This window comes from Arachis hypogaea, chromosome 11 (assembly GCF_003086295.3).
Source record: "Arachis hypogaea cultivar Tifrunner chromosome 11, arahy.Tifrunner.gnm2.J5K5, whole genome shotgun sequence".
Lineage (NCBI taxonomy): Eukaryota > Viridiplantae > Streptophyta > Magnoliopsida > Fabales > Fabaceae > Arachis > Arachis hypogaea.
In genome coordinates, this window is record NC_092046.1 from 37,050,842 (window position 1) to 37,064,474 (window position 13,633).

The 13,633-nt window shown below is 36.4% G+C and overlaps 1 non-coding gene across 1 annotated transcript; it reads right to left on the reverse strand.

Annotated features, from left to right (window-relative positions):
* Positions 1-11,730: 11,730 nt before the first annotated feature.
* Positions 11,731-11,838, reverse strand: LOC112724493 (small nucleolar RNA R71). The gene has a single exon (XR_003163653.1). It is a non-coding gene; the product is annotated as a small nucleolar RNA R71 (small nucleolar RNA).
* Between the last annotated feature and the right edge of the window lie 1,795 nt (positions 11,839-13,633).

A 13,633-nucleotide genomic window follows, 5' to 3' on the forward strand; every position in this document is an offset into this window, starting at 1 on the left:
GCTTTGAAGTTCTACATGACCATAAGGTGATACTGCAGTGACTGAAAGAGCTGGAAGATTGATGATTTAGAAGTTATAGTAAACTCTCGTTGCAAGTATAGTTACTAAACCAAGCAATCAACCTTTCTTACAAACGTTTTGGTTGTCACAAGTAACAAACCCCTTTAAAATTGATAACCGAGTATTTAAACCTCGGGTCGTCTTCTCAAGGAATTGCAGGGAGGTATGTTCTTATTATTGGTTATGAGTTTGTAAATTAGGGGTTTTGAAAGTAAGGAAGCAGTATGTTGAACAATAAGAAAAATAGTAATAATAAAATAAACTCTTGGCAAGGTATAAGAACTGGAAGTCCTGTCCTTATCAATTGTGATGAGAATTGGATTTTAATCCTACTTAGTCAACCTTTACTAAAGCAAAGGTAAGTCAAGTGGGCTGAACTAATTTGATCCCTCAAGTCCTAGTCTTTCTTTTGGAAAGGCTAGAGTTATTGGAACTCAAATTAATCAGCAACTCCCAATTTCAACCACTGTTTTATTTGACAGCTCAAGCGTCACCAATTACTTAACCAAAGCCAAAAGGAAGAAAAATCTACTTGAATAAAAATGCTTTTAGATGGGAAGCAATAGTAACATAAATTAAAGAGAGCAATCATAAGTCTGAAATACCTCAAATAATATTAATTAAGAAAATTATAACATGGAAAAGTTCATAAATTAAATTGGAAAAATAAAAATAAATAAAAGGAATATTGAACCTGATAAAAAGAGATAATCCTAAAAGCAAAAGAAATCCTAATTCTAAATCCTAAAAGAGAGAGGAGAGAACCTCTCCCTCAAAACTACATCTAAATCATGAGAAGTGAATTATTAGAGCATGCCTATGAATGAATGGATTCCTCCACTTTATAGCCTCTAATCTGTATTTTCTGAGTCGAAAACTGGGTCAAAAATAACCCAGAAATCGCCCCCTGCAATTTTTGTTATGTTCAGGTCGCGGGCAAGTGACGCGGAGGCGTCGTCCACGCGTCCGCGCGGATTGAAGTTCGCAGATGCGATGCGGGCGCGTCATTCACGCGTTCGCATCGCCTAACTTTGGGGCAGCTATGGCAAATTATATATCAAATCGAAGCCCCGGACGTTAGCTTTCTAACGCAACTAGAACCGCGTCGTTTGGACCTCTGTAGCTAAAGTTATAGCCGTTTGAGTGCGAAGAGGTCAGGCTTGACAGCTTAGCAGTTTCTCCAACTTCTTGTATTCCTTCCACTTTTGCATGCTTCCTTTCCATCCTCTGAGCCATTCCTGCCCTGTAATCTCTGAAATCACTTAACACACATATCAAAGCATCTAATGGTAATAAGAGAGGATTAAACATAGGGAACTTAAGGCCAAAGAAGCATATTTTCAATCAAAGCACATAATTAGGAAGGCAAATGTAAAACCATGCAAATAGTATGAATAAGTGGGCAAAGAGTTGATAAAAATCACTCAATTGAGCACAAGATAAACTATAAAATAGTGGTTTATCAACCTCCCCACACTTAAACAATAGCATGTCCTCATGCTAAGCTCAAGAGAAGCTATAAAGATGAAGAGGAATAGTAGATTAATATGAAATGCAACCTATCTGTATGAATGTAACTACATGCAAAATGTTTCTACCTACTTGGTTAAAAGTAAATAAGCTCTTCAAGACAAACATAAATCAGATTTCACTAATTTAAATCATACAATAAAAAGCAAATAAACTTTGTAAGAAGATAGCTCATGAAAGCAGGAAACATAGAATTAAGCACTGAACCCTTACTGGTAGTGTATATCACTCTAATCTCTCAAGTGACTAGGGTTAATCACTCTATTCTTCTCTAATCGTGCTTTCTAAACCTTGTTCTTCATCTAACCAATCAACAAAAATTTAATGTACCAATGCAAACATCATGAGGTCTTTTCAAGGTTGTAATGGGGCTAAGGTAAGGGTGAGGGCATATATATATAAGGCTAAGTGAGCTAACAAAGTGAATCCTTGATTAGTCTAAGATCTCACCTAACATATACATACTTTATATAATTTAAAAATACTTTACCTATCTACCCAAATTTTTCCCACTTTTGTATTACATGCTCATGTATCAAACTTATTTTTGAATTTTGTCCCATGTGCATTGATTCTTTTTATTTTGCATTGGGGAAATTTTTGTATCCCCTTATTTAATTACTTAAAACTTTTTTTATTATATATATATATATATATATATATATTATTCGATTTTTTTTTTCAATGCACATGGTAATTTAATTATTTTGATTTCACATGAGCATGCTTCCCAAACCTTAAAATAACTTATTCAATTTAATTCCCTACTTTTTTTTATCATCCCATGTTCCCATAAAATTCCCCACACTTAAATTATACACAATATCTATCTTAAGCTAACCAAGGATTCAACTTGGGATTTTTATTTTGTTTGTCTGCTTAAGGCTAGTAATGTGGTTATAAAACAGAAGGGGATTAAAAAGCTCAAAGTGGCTAACAAGGGTGATGTAAAAGGTAGGCTTATTTGGGATAAGTGAGCTAATAACAAATAATGGCCTCAATCATATGCAAGCATATAAATACACTAAATAATGGACATATAGAGTGGAACAAAGTAAAGATTGCAATTATAGAGAAGAAAACACACAAGAATAAAAATTTATGGTTAAATAATGTAACCATGTAAATAAGCTCAAAATCTCACAGGTTGTGTGTTCTTTGGCTCAAAAACCATGTTCCAAATACAACTTCTGATAAGTTTAACACAAAAATTTTGATTTTAAATTAGTGAAAATTTTTCAGAAATAGGGTCTTTAAAAAGAAACTTATTATTTCTCAACCAAGCAGTGGCTAAAATGCATAAAATCAAACAATTATGCAGTGAAACATGCAAATGTAAAAAATGTACTAAATAAAATATTGGTGTTGAGAAGAAAATAACTAACCCATGGAGATCGGTAATGACCTCCCCACACTTAAAGATTGCACCATCCTCGGTGCATGCTGAGATGTGCAGGTGGACGGGTTGTTCCAACTGATGCTTTTCTTCAAGAATTGTGCAGATGGACTTGTTTGTCTCCCCTTTTAGAAGTTTCTCCCTTTTTTCGTCTTCGGTGGCCAGCTTGAAAGAAGAGAAAAAGAAGAAAAGTAACCCAAAAGATAGAAAATAAATAAAATATGGGTATTAATGCCAGATGATAAGGGTCTCATTTACATGGAAGCTTCAACATGTTCGTGAGAAAACAATAGAAGTCATGGCATACCAGTGGTACAAAATTTGTAACAATGGAGAAGAGAGTGCAAGACAATATAAATTAATGTCAATGCAAAATTAATACAAATATCATAAAAGATTAGCATTGACTTAAATAATATTACCCAACAGTGTAAAACAAGTCACTGAGCACCAAAATAAATTCAAGAAAAGATGCAACAGTTGAATAAGAAAATCGTAACACCAATGGATAAAAAATAATAAATTTAGAAAAGAAAATAAAAATATGCACAAAATTAAAATGCAATGAATGAAAGTATGCAATTAAGTAAAAGAGAATGAAAGTAAAGAAGGAAGAAGAAAAGAAGAAAGAAATAAGAATGGAAAAGAAAAATTAGGATTTGGGGGAAGAAAAGATATGATATTTGGCACTGATCTGGATAAGTTGTGCGGCGCAGGCGACACGGACGCGTGGGTGACGCGGTCGCGTGGTGCGCGATAAGGTCAGGTGACGCAGACACGTGGGTTACGCGATCGTGTGGCCTGATTTGTGCGATTAGCGCGAGTGCAGCCTCGCGTTCGCGCAACTCTCTGTTCGAAACTCTTTTTGCCAAATTTTTGGGTGACGCAGTCGCGTGGTTGACGTGATCGTGCGGGTGGCCTTATTTCCAATATGACGCGGACGCGTGGGTGATGCGTTCGCGTGGTGGGACTGGTGCCTCTAGCACGGGTCCAGCCCAATTCCAGCTCAACTTTCGGCCATACACCCTTGTTACGTCGATTTACAGGGCCACGCAGTCACGTGGGTGACGCGGACGCGTGAGGAAGCTACTTTGCAAATGACGAGGTCGCGTCGGCGACGCGGTCGCGTGGGCATATTTGTGCCTAAGGCACGCCTCCATCCACGCTCTCGCGTGACTCTCTATTCGATTCTTTTCTTCCAAAACGCACTGGTGACGCGGACGCGTCAGCGACGCTACCGCGTCGCGTGCGTGTTTTTTTTTTTAATAATGCAGTATGCAGAATGCAATGCTAATATGAATGTTATGCAAAACTCTAGGTTCAATACAATAAAATAAAATAAGACTCGAAAACAAATGAAACTAAATAAAAATGAAAAAGGAACGATCATACCATGGTGGGTTGTCTCCCACCTAGCACTTTTAGTTATTGTCCTTAAGTTAGACATTTGGAGAGTCCTTTGTTATGGTGGCTTGTGCTTGAACTCATCCAGGAATCTCCACCAATGTTTGTGATTCCAATGGCCTCCGGGATCCCAAACAAGGCACGTAAAGCCCTTGAGCAGTTTTAAACAGGTTCTCAAGCTTCCAGTGTGCTGAATGTCAGAACAGACTCCAGGATCCCAAACTTTGCTTTTACACCCGTCTTTGTGTTGATCATCATGATTCCATCCGGGTAGCAAGCAATCTAAATTCCCACTAAAGCGGCCAAACAACTTCCTAGACCCATTCAGTTGAGAATTGTACCAACCTTTGTACTTCAATTTGGAGCATGCAACCATATTGAACCTTGCATGACAATTCCTACCACTAACCATCTCCCGCTTGCTCTTATAACCACAAAGAGCTCTAAGCTGACCATCTGTCTCAAGCAAAGCATATTCAAGTGAGCTAATTAAGGTTAGAAATGAGAGATTTACCCACTTGAATGAAGGTATGGATGGTGATGGTTTTGGGGGAGAGGTCTCCAACAACTTTGGCAAGGTGATTTCCAGCTCAATTCCCCTGTGCTCTTCTTTGACAATTTCCACCTCTTTGCAAGCTTCTTCAATATCAACCTCTTCCTCTTGGTAGCTTTCTTCTAGTTTGACCTCTTCTTCATTGTTCACCAAGGGCATGGGAGGTTGTGCCTCTTCTTCTTTAATTTCTATGTCAAGTCCAATGGGAGAAGATTCAATTGTAGATAAGAATTCATCAATGATTGAATCCATCTCTTGATCATCCCCTTCAAAGTCTTCCATCATGATATGCTTTGGAGGTTGTACACCCTCCTCAACATCAAATTCAACCATCTTGGAAGGAGGTCCTATGTCTTGACTTTCCCATGGAGGTTCAGCATCTCCCAAGTCTTCAACCACTTCTTCTTCTTCAATAATTCCGGCTTCCTCCACTTATTCCAGTACAAATTCATGCTCCTTGCTGTCCACCGGAGTTTCTAATGTCTCCTTCATGCTACGTTCTTCATTAGATTGTCCACATGAAGCCATGGGGGTTCCTTGAGTGTCCGAACGTCGGGAAGCTAATTGATTTATCGCTTGATTCAATTGGTGAAGGGTTGCATGAAATCTTTCCACTGTTTCCTTGAGACGATCCTTTGATTCTTGTTGTGCTCGGCTATCATAAGTAGGATCATAGTGCTCTTGGATTGATGGATATGGAGATGGTGAATATTGAGGTGGTGGTTCTGGGCGTGGTTCATATGGTGGTTGGTGTGGTGGATAAGGATTAGGGTTATATGGTGGTGTTTGGTGGTAAGGGGCTTGTGAGTATGGTGGTTCAAAGTTGTGTTGAGGAGATGGTTTATTGGCATATGATGGGGCTTGCTGGTAACTACAAGGGGGTCCACCATATCTATTATCTTGGCATGCATTGTAGGATGGTCGTTGTCCATGGTATCTTGGAAGGTGATGTTGCCGAAAGGGTTGATCAGATCCTCGTGGCTCCTTCCATCTCTGATTGTTTTGACCTTGATACATATTCCTGTTATAATTTCTATTCCTTGCAACAACATTGGAACCAAACTCAAAGCGAGAGGGTGAGAACTCATAATAGTAAATAAAAATTAAAAACAAAAATAAAAAAACAAATTGAAATTAAAAGGTTATTGAAATTTAAATTTTTAAACTTGAAAAATAAATTTTGAAATTTGAAAATTAAATTTTGAAATCTGAAATTTGAAATTTTGAATTTTAAATTGTTGAAATTTGAATTTTGAAATTTGAAATTTGAAATTTGAATTTTAAATATTGAAATTTGATTTTTGAAATAAGATAAGATAAGATTTTGAAAAAGATATGATTTTTTGAAAAAGATTTAAATTTTGAAATTTGAGATTTTAATTTTAAATTTTTAAATTTGAATTTTGAAAATTGAAATTTGAAATTTTAAAATTTGAATTTAAAATTTTTTTAATTTGAATTTTGAAAATTGAAATTTGAAATTTGAGTTTTAAATTTTGAATTTTTTAATTTAATGAGGAAAGAGAAAAACAATAAAATGACACCAAACTAAAAATTTTTAGATCAAAATGAAGAAAACAACTAAGAACAACTTGAAGGTCAAGATGAATGCGAAGAACAACTTCAAGATCAAGATGAACACCAAGAACAAATTTTTTTGAAAAAATTTTTAATAACTAAATAAAAATCAATAACCTCTTAATTTACAAAAAAGCAAAAATAAAAACAAACAAACAAGTAAAAAGCAAATATTTACAATAACCAATAATAACGCACACGTTTGCTATTCCCCGGCAACGGCGCCATTTTGAAAGAGCTGGAAGATCAATGGTTTAGAAGTTATAGTAAACTCTCGTTGCAAGTATAGTTACTAAACCAAGCAATCAACCTTTCTTACAAACGTTTTGGTTGTCACAAGTAACAAACCCCTTTAAAATTGATAACCGAGTATTTAAACCTCGGGTCGTCTTCTCAAGGAATTGCAGGGAGGTATGTTCTTATTATTGGTTATGAGTTTGTAAATTAGGGGTTTTGAAAGTAAGGAAGCAGTATGCTGAACAATAAGAAAAATAGTAATAATAAAATAAACTCTTGGCAAGGTATAAGAACTGGAAGTCCTGTCCTTATCAATTGTGATGAAAATTAGATTTTAATCCTACTTAGTCAACCTTTACTAAAGCAAAGGTAAGTCAAGTGGGCTGAACTAATTTGATCCCTCAAGTCCTAGTCTTTCTTTTGGAAAGGCTAGAGTTATTGGAACTCAAATTAATCAGCAACTCCCAATTTCAACCACTGTTTTATTTGACAGCTCAAGCGTCACCAATTACTTAACCAAAGCCAAAAGAAAGAAAAATCTACTTGAATAAAAATGCCTTTAGATGGGAAGCAACAGTAACATAAATTAAAGAGAGCAATCATAAGTCTGAAATACCTCAAATAATATTAATTAAAAAAATCATAACATGAAAAAGTTCATAAATTAAATTGGAAAAATAAAAATAAATAAAAGGAATATTGAACCTGATAAAAAGAGATAATCCTAAAAGCAAAAAAAATCCTAATTCTAAATCCTAAAAGAGAGAGGAGAGAACCTCTCCCTCAAAATTACATCTAAATCATGAGAAGTGAATTATTAGAGCATGCCTATGAATGAATGGATTCCCCCACCTTATAGCCTCTAATATGTGTTTTCTGGGTCAAATACTGGGTCAAAATAGCCCAGAAATCGCCCCCTGCGATTTCTGTTACGTTCAGGTCGCAGGCAAGTGACGCGGAGGCGTCGTCCACGCGTCCGCGCATATTGAAGTTCGCAAATGCGGTGCGGGCGCGTCATTCACGCGTTCGTGTCGCCTAAATTCAGGGCAGTGATGAGCGGATAATTTATACGCTTTTTGGCATTATTTTTAGTATGTTTTTAGTAGGATCTAGTTACTTTTAGGGATGTTTTTATTATTTTTTATGTTAAATTCACATTTCTGGACTTTACTATGAGTTTGTGTGTTTTTCTATGATTTCAGGTATTTTCTGGCTGAAATTGAGGGACTTGAGCAAAAATCAGACTCAGAGGTTGAAGAAGGACTGCTGATGCTGTTGGATTCTGACCTCCCTGCACTCAAAGTGGATTTTCTGGAGCTACAAAACTCCAAATGGTACGCTTCTTATTGCGTTGGAAAGTAGACATCCAGGGCTTTTCAGCAATATATAATAGTTAATACTTTGAATAAGGATTGACGACGTAAACTGGCGTTCAACGCCAGTTCCATGCTGTAGTCTGGCGTCCAGCGCCAGAAATAAGTTGCAAAGTGGAGTTCAACGCCAGAAACACGTTACAAACTGGCGTTCAACTCCAAGAATGACCTCTCCACGTGTAAACTTCAAGCTCAGCCCAAGCACACACCAAGTGGGCCCCGGAAGTAGATTTCTACATCATTTACTCAATTCTGTAAACCCTAGTAACTAGTTTAGTATAAATAGGATTTTTTACTATTGTATTTACATCTGATAATCTTAGGATTTTTAGTTCAACTTTGGATCATATTGATCACGTTTGGGGGATGGCCATTTGGCCATGCCTGGTCCTTCATCACTTATGTATTTTCAACGGTAGAGTTTCTGCACTCCATAGATTAAGGTGTGGAGCTCTGCTGTTCCTCATGATTTAATGCAAAGTACTACTGTTTTTCTATTCAATTCAACTTATTCCGCTTCTAAGATATCCATTCGCACCCAAGAACATGATGAATGTGATGATTATGTGACGCTCATCATCATTCTCACTTATGAATGCGTGCCTGACAAACACTTCCGTTCTACATGCAAACAAGCTAGAATGAGTATCTCTTAGATATCTAATACAGAGGACCGAGTCCGAGATATTAGAATCTTCGTGGTATAAGTTAGAACCCATGGATGGCCATTCCTGAGATCCGGAAAGTCTAAACCTTGTTTGTGGTATTCCGAGTAGGATCTGGGAAGGGATGGCTGTGACGATCTTCAAACTCGCGAGTGCTGGGCATAGTGACAGATGCAAAAGGAGGGTGAATCCTATTCCAGTATGATCGAGAACCTCCAGATGATTAGCTGTGCCGTGACAGAGCATTTGGACCTTTTTCACAGAGAGGATGGGATGTAGCCATTAACAACGGTGATGCCTTATAGAAAGCTTGCCATGGAAAGGAGTAGGAATGATTGGATGAAGACAGCAGGAAAGCAGAGGTTCAGAGGAACGAAAGCATCTCTATACGCTTATCTGAAATTCTCACCAATGATTTACATAAGTATTTCTATCTTTATTTTCTGTTTATTTATTATTATTATTCGAAAACTCCATAACCATTTGATATCCGCCTGACTGAGATTTACAAGATGACCATAGCTTGCTTCATACCAACAATCTCTGTGGGATCGACCCTTACTCACGTAAGGTTTTATTACTTGGACGACCCAGTGCACTTGCTGGTTAGTTGTATCGAAGTTGTGAATGAAAAACGATTTATTAAGACGTCCATACTGAGTTTTTGACGCCGTTGCCTGAGATCACAATTTCGCACACCAAGTTTTTGGCGCCGTTGCCGGGGATCACAATTTTGTGCACCAAGTTTTTGGCACCGTTGCCGGAGATTGTTCGAGTTTGGACAACTGACGGTTCATCTTGTTGCTCAGATTAGGTAACTTTCTTTTCGTTTTCTTTTCAAAAAAAAAATTTCAAAAATCTTTCAAAAAAAAAATTTCCTTTGTTTTTGAAAATTATTTTAAAATTTTTAAGAATGAATTCTAAAGTTTCAAATTGGTAGGCTGAAGTTTGGCTGGCCATCAAGCTTTAGACTAACCTGGTATGATTCCTGGAATCTTGATTGAGGACTTTGAATTCATTGTTTCCTTTTCACTATAGGTTTTCAAAAAATTAAAAATATACAAAAATCCAAAAAAATTACTAAAATCATAAAATTAAAAATATTTTTTGTTTCTTGTTTGAGTCTAGAGTCAATATTTAAGTTTGGTGTCAATTGCATTTTTTCTAAAAAATTATGCATTTTTCGAAAATTCATGCATTCATAGTGTTCTTCATGATCTTCAAGTTGTTCTTGGTAACTCTTCTTGTTTGATCTTCATATTTTCTTGTTTTGTGTCTTTTCTTGTTCTTCATGATCTTCTTGTTTGGTGTCAATTGCATTTTTTCTAAAAATTTATGCATTTTTCGAAAATTCATGCATTCATAGTGTTCTTCATGATCTTCAAGTTGTTCTTGGTAAGTCTTCTTGTTTGATCTTCATATTTTCTTGTTTTGTGTCTTTTCTTGTTCTTCATATGCATTTTTAACTTGTTAGTGTCTAATTATTGAAAATTTCTAAGTTTGGTGTCTTGCATGTTTTTCTTTCATTAAAAATTTTCAAAAATAAGTCTTGATGTTCATCTTGATCTTTAAAGTGTTCTTGGTGTTCATCTTGACATTCATAGTGTTATTGCATGCATTGTGTGTTTTGATTCATAATTTCTATGTTATGAGTCTTTTTCATGTTTTTCTCTTTCTTCATTAAAAATTCAAAAATCAAAAAATATTTTTTCCTTATTTTACTCAAAATTTTCGAAAATATGATTTGATTTAGTCAAAAAGTTTTTAAATTTAATTGTTTCTTATGAATCAAATCAAATTTTCAATTTAAAAATCTTATCTTTTCAAAATCTTTTTCAAAAATCAAATCTTTTTCATTTTACCTTCATATTTTCGAAAACTTTTTAAAATTGATTTTCAAATCTTATCTTTTTATTTCAATCATATCTTTTTAAATTTCAATCATATCTTTTTCAAAAATAAATTTCAAATCTTTTTCAATTAATCTTATCTTTTTGTTTCAATCATATCCTTTTCAAAACTACCTAACTAATTATCTCTCTCTAATTTTCGAAAATTTCTTCTCTCTTTTTCAAAATTTTATTTTAATTAACTAATTGTTTTAAATTTTAATTTAATTTAATTTCAAACTTTTATTTTCGAAATTTAACTTTAAATTTTAATTTTTATTTTGCTTAATTTTCGAAAATTCCCTCTCTCTCACCTCCTTCTATTTATTTATTCATCTACTAACACTTCTCTTCCATCCAAAAATTTGAACCCTATCTCCCTCTCTGTGTTCGTGTTTTCCCTCTTCTCTTCTTTACATTACATTCTTTTCTTCTTCTACTCACACGAAGGAATCTCTATACTGTGACATAGAGGATTCCATATTTTCTTTGTTATTCCCTTCTTTGTCATATGAGCAAGAGCAAAGACAAGAACATTCTTGTTGAAGCAGATCCTGAACCTAAAAGGACTCTGAAAAGGAAACTAAGAGAAGTTAAAATACAACAATCCAGAGACAACCTTACAGGAATTTTTGAACAGGAAGAGGAGATGGCAGCCGAAAATAATAATAATGCAAGGAGGATGCTTGGTGACTTTACTGCACCTAATTCCAATTTACATGGAAGAAGCATCTCCATCCCTACCATTGGAGCAAACAATTTTGAGCTTAAGCCTCAACTAGTTTCTCTGATGCAACAAAACTGCAAGTTTTATGGACTTCCATCTGAAGATCCTTTTCAATTTTTAACTGAATTCTTGCAGATATGTGATACTGTTAAGACTAATAGAGTAGATCCTGAAGTCTACAGGCTTATGCTTTTCCCGTTTGCTGTAAGAGACAGAGCTAGAGTGTGGTTGGACTCTCAACCCAAAGATAGCCTGAACTCTTGGGATAAGCTGGTCACGGCTTTCTTAGCCAAGTTCTTTCCTCCTCAAAAGCTGAGTAAGCTTAGAGTGGATGTTCAAACCTTCAGACAGAAAGAAGGTGAATCCCTCTATGAAGCTTGGGAGAGATACAAGCAACTGACCAAAAAGTGTCCTTCTGACATGCTTTCAGGATGGACCATCCTGGATATATTCTATGATGGTCTGTCTGAATTAGCTAAGATGTCATTGCATACTTCTGTAGGTGGATCCATTCACCTAAAGAAAACACCTGCAGAAGCTCAAGAACTCATTGACATGGTTGCTAATAACCAGTTTATGTACACTTCTGAGAGGAATTCTGTGAGTAATGGGACGCCTCAGAAGAAGGGAGTTCTTGAAATTGATACTCTGAATGCCATATTGGCTCAGAATAAAATATTGACTCAGCAAGTCAATATGATTTCTCAGAGTCTGAATGGAATGCAAGCTGCATCCAACAGTACTCAAGAGGCATCTTCTGAAGAAGAAGCTTATGATCCTGAGAACCCTGCAATAGCAGAGGTGAATTACATGGGTGAACCCTATGGAAACACCTATAATCCCTCATGGAGAAATCACCCAAATCTCTCATGGAAGGATCAACAAAAGCCTCAACAAGGCTTTAATAATGGTGGAAGAAACAGGTTTAGCAATAGCAAGCCTTTTCCATCATTCACTCAGCAACAGACAAGAGAATTCTGAGCAGAATCTATCTAACTTAGCAAATCTAGTCTCTGATCTATCTAAGGCCACTATGAGTTTCATGAATGAAACAAGGTCATCCATTAGAAATTTGGAGGCACAAGTGGGCCAACTGAGTAAGAAGATCACTGAAACCCCTCCTAGTACTCTCCCAAGCAATACAGAAGAGAATCCAAAGAGAGATTACAAGGCCATTGATATAACCATCATGGCCGAATCCAAGGAGGAAGGGGAGGATGTGAATCCCAAGGAGGAAGACCTCCTGGGACGTCCAGTGATCAACAAGGAGTTTCCCTTTGAGGAACCAAAGGAATCTGAGGCTCATTTAGAAACCATAGAGATTTCATTGAACCTCCTTATACCCTTCATGAGCTCTGATTGAGTATTCTTCTTCTGAAGAGAATGAGGATGTTACTGAAGAGCAAGTTGCCAAGTACCTTGGTGTAATCATGAGGCTGAATGCCAAATTATTTGGTAATGAGACTTGGGAAGATGAACCTCCCTTGCTCATTAATGAACTGAGTGATCTGGATCAACTGACATTGCCTCAGAAGAAACAGGATCTTGGAAAGTTCCTAATACCTTGTACCATAGGCACCATGACCTATGAGAAGGCTCTATGTGACCTTGGGTCAGAAATAAACCTCATGCCACTCTCTGTAATGGAGAAACTTGGAATCTTTGAGGTGCAAGATGCTAGAATCTCATTAGAGATGGCAGACAATTCAAGAAAAGAGGCTTATGGACAAGTAGAGGACATGCTAGTAAAGGTTGAAGGCCTTTACATCCCTGCTGATTTCATAATCCTAGACACTAGAAAGGATGAGGATGAATGCATCATCCTTGGAAGACCTTTCCTAGCCACAGCAAGAGCTGTGATTGATGTGGACAGAGGAGAGTTGGTCCTTCAACTGAATGAGGACAACCTTGTGTTTAAAACTCAAGGATCTCTCTCTGTAACCATGGAGAAGAAGCATGAAAAGCTTCTCTCACTGCAGAGTCAACCAGAGCCCCCACAGTCAAACTCTAAGTTTGGTGTTGGGAGGCCACAACCAAACTCTAAGTTTGGTGTTGAACTCCCATATCCAAATTCTAAGTTTGGTGTTGGGAAGTCTCAACAATGCTCTGAACATCTGTGATGCTCCATGAGAGCTCACTGTCAAGCTATTGACATTAAAGAGGCGCTTGTTGGGAGGCAACCCAATTTTTATTTATCTAATTTTATTTTCATTCTTATTGT